At 45.3% G+C, this 9,221-nt stretch overlaps 1 non-coding gene across 1 annotated transcript; it reads left to right on the forward strand.

The window, feature by feature from the left end:
* The first annotated feature begins 8,112 nt into the window (after positions 1 to 8,112).
* Positions 8,113 to 8,215, forward strand: LOC119946270. The gene has a single exon (XR_005456376.1). It is a non-coding gene; the product is annotated as a U6 spliceosomal RNA (small nuclear RNA).
* The last annotated feature ends 1,006 nt before the right edge of the window (positions 8,216 to 9,221 follow it).

Raw genomic sequence — 9,221 nt, forward strand, 5'->3', positions numbered from 1 at the left:
CGTGACCTTGGACAAGTCAGTTAACCTCTCCAAGCCTCAATTTCCTCATCTGTAGAAGGGGAATAAGATACTTGCCCTTCATACCCCTGAGAGCATAAGCCTTGTGTGCTACAGGGATTGTTTTCGATCAGGTTATCCTGTGTCCTCCCCATTGCCAAGTGCAGTATCTGGCACAGAGCAAGCTCTTAATAAGTACCATCGTTTTCACTAAAAATGTTCCAGCCTGTAAAGCATTAGTCAGATCTCCCATTACCATGGCTACTCCAGCGAACAGATGCAAAATGTGGCCAAAGTAAAGACCAGCAGTACAAAGTAGCATATTTCTGTCACCCCTCCATCTGGTTAGAGCCATTTAGTAAAGTAGAAATAGCACTGAGCCCTCAAAATCGAATTTCCTGGGGGAATTTTTCTCCAGAGCTCAGCAATTGGAGCAGAGCCTGATAGAATTTCAGAAAGTGCGGGAGTGAAAAATCAGCTGAGAATGTAAACCTGTCTTGTCTACACTAGATGTAAAATCCTTGCTCTTTCTACTCACAGCTACAGTATCTGGAACATTGGAAGTGCTTGATAATAGGAATTGCACAAACTGATTGTTAACCTCTATTGGATTTTTTCAAATCTGTGCCCACTGGCCTATCAATTAAAGACTCAATCGATGGTTTTTATTGAGCACTTACTGTGTGCAGAGCACCGCGTAGAAGCTCTTGGGAAAGTACAATATGATAGAATTGGGAGAGATGATCCATGTCTACGAGGAGTTTACAGTCTACAGGGGAGACGGATATCAAAATAGATTATAGGTAGGAAAATAGTAGGGTATAAGGAAATGTCCTGGAGGAATGAGTGAGTACCAAATTGCTTATGGGTTACAAGGCCAATTTCAGAGTCAACAATGAGGGGAAGGCAGATAGGAAAAATGAGGGCCTAGTCAGGGAAGGCCTAGTGGAAAGAGTATAGGCCTGAGAATCAGGAGACTTGGATTCTGGTCTAGTTTTAGAAGCAATATGGCAAAGTGGATAGAGTGTGGGCCCGGGAGCCAGAAGGACCTGCGTTCTAATAATCCCAGTTTTCTAACCCCAGCTCCCTCACTTTCCTGCTGTGTGAATTTAGGCAGGTCACTTCTCTGCACTTCAGTTCCCTTGCTGATAAAATGGAGATTAAGATTGTGAACCCCATGGGGAAGGGAGGTTGTATCCAACCTGATTAACATGTATCTACCCCAGCACTTAGTAGAATGCCTGGCACATAGTAAGCATTTCACAAATACCATAAAAATAAATACATAAATAAATAAAATGAAAGTGAAGCAGCAGGGCCTAGTGGAAAGAGCACGGGGATTTAGTACAGTGCTTGGCAAAGAATAAGAGCTTAATATAACTCTTCAAAAAATTGCCCCCTGTGGGTGTTCAATAAATAATAATTGTGGTGTTCATTGAGTGCTCACTCTGTGCTTAGCACGGGGGTAAATACAAGATAATCAGAGCAGTCATAGCCCTTGTCCCATACAGAACTTATAGTCTAAAGGGGAGACAGACATCAAAATAGATTATAGATTATCTATAGATTATTATAGATTATAGATAGGGGAAATATAGATAGAATATAAATATAGATGGAACAGACAGTTAATGCCCACTTTACAGATGAGGAAATTAAGGAACAGAGAAGTTAAGTGACTTTTCCAAGGTCACAAAGTAGCCAAGTGGCCAAACTGGGATTAGAACTGAGGCCACACTTTCCCGTAGGCCACACTGCTTCTCAGGATGGCCTACTAATTCTGCCTTTACTATTATTTGGACTACTATTAGTACTCTTACTACTATTTCTAGTCTTACCGCTCTTCTCCTCCTCCTCCTGCTATTACTACTCCTATTGCCAAGCAGGTAGGTGCCATCTAGACTGTAAGATCCTTTTGGACAGGGAAGCAGCATGGCCCAGGAGAAAGAGCATGGGCCTAGGAGTCAGAAGACCTGGGTTCTAATTCTGGCTCTGCCAATAGCTTGCGGTGTGATTTTGGACAAGTCACTTAACTTCTCTGTGCCTCAGTTCCTTCATTTGAAAAATGGTGATTCAGTACTTGTTCTTCCTCCTACTTAGACTGTGAGCCCCATGTGGGACAGGGACAGCATCCAACCTAATTAATTTGCATCTGCTCCATTGCTTAGAACAGTGATTCACACAGGGCCTGTGTTTAACTAATACCATAATAATGAAAAAGCGGACCTGTCTACCAACTCCAAATTACTGTACTCTCCCATGTGCCTAATTCAGCACTCTACCTGCAGTCAGGGCTCAATAAAGAAAATTTAATAATAATAATAATTATGGTGTTTGTTAAGCGCTTACTATTTGCCAAGCACTGTTCTAAGCTAAGGGGTAGATACAGGATAATCAGGTTGTCCCATGTGGGGCTCACACTTTTAAACCCCATTGTTCAGATGAGGTAACTGAGGCACAGAGAAGTGTAGTGACTCACCCAAGGTCACACAGCAGACAAGTGGTGGAGGCAGGATTAGAACCCATGTCCTCTGACTCCAAAGTCCGTGCTCTTTCTACTAAACCACGCTGCTTCTTGATTGAATAGGGAATGATTGAATATAATTGGATATTATATTATATTATCATTATATAATTATATATTATATAATTATTGAATATTGATTGATTGATTGAAGGAAGGAAGGAAGGAACAAGCCAGAGAAAGTGGAGTTTTGATCTCCAGTGTGTTTTAGGCACTGCCAGTAGCAAAGAAGCCCATCAGAGAATTTCTCTTCAATCCTGGCTGTTGTAGATTAGCCGAACCGCAATCAGAAAGCCAGAGTCAACCTGCTCTCTGGAACGGACATTAAGACAGCTGAACACAAAGGCCTCTGGGAGAAAAGACTCGGGGCTTTCTCTAAACCCAAGGGCATCTAGATTGAACCCAGATTACCTGGAACTCCCCCCATTAAAGAACCTGTCCCAAATTATCCAGTTTTTCCCACAAAACTTGACTCTCTCTGTCTCCAGGACCACCATGCACCCCTCACTTCATATTTCTTAATAAATGAGGTTGGACGATGATGGATTCAGGAGGGGGTGATGTTCCAGTTTATCTGACCTGCGGTATCTTAGAAGTCTGCTTCCTTATCTGTTGTGGTTTGTTTTCTGGCTTGGTTTGAAATTACATCTCTGTTCCCGGACTGGCCTAGAACAATTAAGGTCATTGATCTAAGAAAATCCAAGGGCCCCTCTGACCCTAATCTCTGTTTATGAAAATAGCAGCTGATGGAATAAATTGTCCCTTATCTGACTGATCTTCTGATAACCAAGGAGTTACCAAGAGAACACAGCTACAGGACTATTAATGGATACACCTTGAAATCAAATCATCCTGGCTTTGTGCGTTGATTCCCTCCCCTAGGGAGAGAGGTTAGCCTGGAGGCAGGGATGGGGCTGAATTTCTTGAAGAGAATCACATTCTTTGGGGTCTCGTGGCCCGTCTGTGATCTAATTATAAGACAAGAGTCAGTGTGAACCGCCTTAGCAGGTCTAGGAAACTCCCAGCAAGGACTCTGAGATTCCAGGCACAGCTGTGATCTGTCGGTCTCCCAAAAGGCATTTGTCAGTCTCTGTCTACATGACATGTGATTGTTCAATTTTCCATGGTTCAGTCTGAGACGTTGAGCTGTGACAAAGTATTTCTGCAAAGGAGGAATGAAGGCAGTTTGGCAGTTTGGCCTAGTGCAAAGGGTATACGGCCAGGAATCAGGAGACCTGGGTTCTAGCCGTGCTCTGCCCCTGTCCTGCTGTGCGACCTTGGGCAAATCATTTGACCTCTCTGAACCTCACTTTCCTTATCGGTAAAACGGGGGATAAGATAGATTGTGAATCCTGTGTGAGACAGAGATGGGTCAGATCTCATAACTCATAACTTAGAGAAGAGGCATGGTCTAGTGGATAGAGCATGGGCCTGGGAGTCAGAAGGACCTGAATTCTAATCCCTGCTCTGCCACTTGTCTGCTGTGTGATCTTGGGCAAGTCACTTCTCTGTGCCTCAGTTACCTCATCTGTCAAATGGGGATTCAGACTGGGAGCCCCATGTTAGACAGGGCCTGTGTCCAACCTGATTAGCTTGTATCTACCCCAGTGCTTAGAACAGTGCCTGGCACATAGCGCTTAACAAATACCATAAAAAAAGACATGTCTCCCCCCAGGGCTCAGCATATAATAAGAACTTAATAAATATCATTTTTAGTAAAAGACTCCTCAGATAGATTTTGTCAAGCATAGAGTTTGCTCTGTAAGAATACATTTGCCCTAGCAGTTAAAACAATGAGTGTAAGTCACTGGACTGGCCCAAGTTGCTGGATTCATTTCGCTGATGGGCAAATTAGGACGACTCAAATTCACATTTTAGTTTACTTCCAGTTATTTATTAAGCACTTTATTGTGCTGAGGCCTGGGGTGGATACCAGATAACAAGATCAGAAATAGTTCCAGTCCCACATGGGGCTCACAGTTTATCTCAACCCCATTTTGCAGATGAGAGAGCACTCTGAGGCCCAGAGAGGTTAAATTCATTCAGTCATATTTATTGAGCACTTACTGTGTGCAGAGCACTGCACAAGTGCTTGGAAAGTACAATTTGGGCAACAAATAGAGAGAATCCCTACCCAACAACAGGCTCACAGTGTAGAATGAGAAGCAGTATGGACTAGTGGAGAGAGCCCAGGCCTGGGAGTCAGAAGACCTGGATTCTAATCCTGCCTCCAGAACCTGTCAACTGTGTGACCTTGGGCAAGTCCCTTCACTTCTCTGGGCCTCAGTTACCTCATCTGCCCAGTGGGGATTAAAACTGTGAGTCCATGTGGGATAGAGACTGCGTCCAACATGATTACCTTGCTTTTACCCCTGTCCTTAGCTCAGTGTCTGGCACATAGTAAGTGCTTTAACAAATACCACAAACAGGGATGGAGAAGAAAGAGGTAGGTGTAGATGTCATAGATGTCGTAGAGAAGCAGCGTGGCTCAGTGGAAAGAGCCCGGGCTTGGGAGCCAGAGGTCATGGGTTCTAATCCCGGCTCAGCCACTTGTCAGCTGTGTGACTTTGGGCAAGTCACTTAACTTCTCTGGGCCTCAGTTACCTCATCTGTAAAATGGGGATTAAGACTGTGAGCCCCATGTGGAACAACCTGATCACCTTGTATCCCCCCAGAGCTTAGAACAGTTCTTTGCACATAGTAAGTGCTTAACAAATGCTATTATTATTATTATTATTATTATTATTATTATTATTGTCCAGGCTGGATTATTGGAGGAAAGTATGGGTTGAAAGGGATGACTTATGAGTGTTGGGTGGTCCAGGCTGGGTCACTGGAGGGAGAATTAGGGGCGGATAGGAGAGAGTTAAGAGTGGTGGATGGTTCAGAATGGCTTGTTGGCAGAAATCCATGGGTTCATTCATTCATTCATTCATTCATTCAATCATATTTATTAAGCAGTTACTGTTTGCAGAGCACTGTACTAAGTGTTTGGGAAAGTACAATACAACAATAAACAGTGACATTCCCCAACCACAAGGAGCTCACAGTCTGGGGCTGATGGGGACAGACATCAGTACAAATGAATAAAATGACAGATATATACATAAGTGCTGTGGGGTTGGGAGAGGGGAGAATAATAATAATGGCATTTATTAAGCTCTTAATATGTGCAAAGCACTGTTCTAAGTACTGGGGAGGTTATGAGGTGATCAGGTTGTCCCACCGGGGGCTCACAGTCTTCATTCCCATTTTAAGACGAGGTAACTGAGGCACAGAGAAGTTAAGTGACTTGCCCAAAGTCACACAGCTGACAAGTGGAAGAGCTGGGAGAAGAGCAAAGGGAGCAAGTTAGGGCAATGCAGAAGGGAGTGGGAGATGAGGAAAAAAGTGGGGCTTAGTCTGGGAAGGCCTCTTGGAGGAGATGGACCTTCAATAAGGCTCTGAAGAGGCGGGAGAGTAATGGATTGAAAGGGAAGAGCTAGGAGGGTTAGATGGTCCAGGCTGGGTCATTGAAGAGTCCCTGTTGTGTTCCCCAGCCTTAAAACAAATAGCTCTGCCCCGTTTAGATATGGCTTATCTTATTAAGAAATCTGAAAGCAACTCCTTTTCTTCAGACCAAACATGAAAGGTCCCACATCGCAATCTAATGTGACTGGTAGGAAAGAGCAGGGGTTCCCCATTTTTCCCCCTCAGGCTAGAGAAAGGGTCCATTCACCCAGAGGGCCGGCGGGGGATTAACTTTCCAGATGGTCAGTTTGCCCAACAGCCTCAAGAGTAAAAGTCACTCTCTGTGTTGAGTCTTAATTACCACAAAGAGCTTATGTAACACCCGAGCAGCTGATTGGCTCTCTAGCTGCAACCTTTAATCCCTGCTGAAGTCCCCCATAAACTTCTCAGCACTGGTGAACGAGGATCTCAACCTCTGTTCCGGAGAGGGTTGGGGAATGAACAGAGAGGAGTGCACTAACACGGGCAAAAGCAAGCTCAGAGCAAAAGAAGCAAAGCAGCTAGATGCTGAAACCCCAGATAATCAAGGTGGCTTTGCCTTCTTATCAAGGGGAAGGGGGTTGTGGAGTTTAATTCCTTCTGCCTACAACATTCTGGGCTGTGGGAAGGGGAGTTGAAAGGGTAGGCGGAGAGATAATATAATAACTGTGGTATTTGTTAAGCATTTACTATGGGATCAGGCACTGTACTAAGCTCTGGGATGGATACAAGCTAAGCCCTGTCCCTCATGGAGCTCACAGTCTTAATCCCCATTTTACAGATGAAGGAACTGAAGCCCAGAGAACTGAAGTGACTTGCCTGAGATCACACTGCAGACAACTGGCGGAGCTGGGATTAGAACTCAGGTCCTTCTGACTCACAGGCCTGGGCTCTACCCACTAGGCCACGCTGCATTACTTACGGATGCCTCTGGACAGGTAGGGGGTCAGGGGTGGCAGGAGCCAGAGAAGTGGTGGAATCTAAGGTGGCCAGTGAGAAATAAACCCCTAATGGCTGCTAACCCAGCAATGGCCATTGACCTATGACCTAAGTCTGCCATTTTGAAGACCTCTGACTAGTAAGCAGGGATCGTGTCTGCCAACTCTACCGGGTGATACTTTTCCGAGCGCTTAGTACAGTGCTCTGCACACAGTAAGCACTCAATAAATACCACTGATTGATTCCTGTTTTCATAGGGAAACAGCCAGGCTGCAGCCCTCTGAACTCCCAAGGGTCCTGTCCAGGAGTGGGTAACAATCCGGGCCGGCGGAGGTGGGGGGAACTGCATGTGAATTTTGCATAGCATTTGCATCTGCCTAGCAGACAGTGCCATCTCTCAGGCTGTGTTCAAGTTCCAAAGTAATGATTTCAGCACTCGTCATTTCCTGACTCTTCCCTTCTGTCTTCCTTCTCACCCACCTGCTGTGATTGACCCAGATCCCTGGAGCCAGAGATGTTCTGTGGGGGATAGGGAGGGAGAGGAGCCAGGAGGGAGGTGGCAGGAGGGGGAGGGCTGTGAGAGGAGGGTGAGAAAAGGAGGGTGGTGGGAGGAGGGCTGAGGGGGAAGGATGATGGGAGAAGAGTACATCCATATCTGTAATTTATTGATTTCTATTAATGTCTGTCACCCCCTCTAAACTGTAAGCTCATTGTGGGCAGGGAATGTGTCTGTTTTATCACTGTATTATACTCTACAGTGCTCTGCACACAGTCACTCTCAATAAATACGGCTGACTGACTGAATGACTGAGAGCAGTGGGAGGAAGGTGGAGGAAGAAAGGCGGCAGGAGGAGGTTGGTGGGATGAGGGAGGGCAGAGAGAGAGGATGATGAGAGGAGGATGGGGGAGGCCAGTGGAGGAAGATGGAAGGAGGAGGACAGGCGATGGCAGCAGGAGAAGGACAAGAAAGGGTGAGAGAAAAGCCACAGACTAACTTCCCCGAGTCCAGTCTGGCCGTCAGGGCTCCGGGCTAAGCCAGGAGTGGCCGCAAGGGGAACCCAGGGTGTCCCACACATGTACTCTGATTAGGCCACAGTGTCTGCCCTTCTCTGGGGCAGGGGACACTTCCAGAGCTGGACAGATGGACAGGGTTTATCCAGGCAGGGCTTTGGTAACACAAATACTAAAATTGGAAGGATACAGAGAAGATTAGCACAGTAGCTGCACAAGGATGACGCACCAATACGTGAAGCCTTCTGTATTTTTCTGTAAATTATTTATTTCTATTAATGTCTGTCTCCCACTCTAGACTATAAGCTAGTTGTGGGTGGGGCATGTGTCTGTTATATTGTTCTATTGTACTCTCCTGAGCGCTTAATACTCTGCACATAGTAGGTACTCAAAAAATATTACTGACTGACTGATGGCCTGATTACAATGCACAGGAACTGTGGAATCTTCTTCCTCAGAAGACAATACATTTCTTGTTTTTAGATGAAAAAGGGAACTAGTCCATGGAAAAGTAATTGCAGAATAAAAACAGTCTCCAGACCATGCACACACAAAACAACACAAACACCTTTCTGATTTTTTATGTTAGGCAATGATCAGTGGCATAATTAGCATGAACTGGAAGTCAAGAGGTGTGTATTCTAACACCAGCTCAGCCTCTGGACTGCTGGGTGACCGAAGGGAAGTCACTTTAACTACTACGGAAGCAGCGTGGCTTACTGGAAAGAGCATGGTTTTGGGAGTCAGAGGACATAGGTTCTAATCTCGCCTCTGCACTTGTCTGCTGTGTGAACTTGGGCAAGTCACTTAACTTCTCTGGGCTTCAGTTAACTCATCGGTAAAATGAGGATTAAGAGTGTGAGCCCCACATGGGGCAACCTGATTACCTTGTATCTACCCCTGCGCTTAGAACAGTGCTTGACACATAGTAAGTGCTTCACAAATACCATTATTATTATTATTATTATTATTATTATTATTATTATTATTATTATTATTATTACTCTGTTCCTCAGTTTCCTTATCTATAAAGTGGGCATACCCCTTTTAGGATCGCACCTGGAGAGTTTCCAGTACTCTACCTGTCTCAGCTATGGGAGGGAGAGTCAAGCAGAGGCATTTCCAATTCCTAGCTTGGGCAGTGGCTAGCGAGCAGAGGGCAACCCGCTTCAAGTCAACACTCATCCATGCTGGGCAGCAGCGGCATGGGAGAGAATCGAGGGCAGAGACTCAGGTTTACTGAACTGAAGGAGGCAGTAGT

Source organism: Tachyglossus aculeatus, chromosome 26, assembly GCF_015852505.1.
Source record: "Tachyglossus aculeatus isolate mTacAcu1 chromosome 26, mTacAcu1.pri, whole genome shotgun sequence".
In the NCBI taxonomy this organism is placed as follows: domain Eukaryota; kingdom Metazoa; phylum Chordata; class Mammalia; order Monotremata; family Tachyglossidae; genus Tachyglossus; species Tachyglossus aculeatus.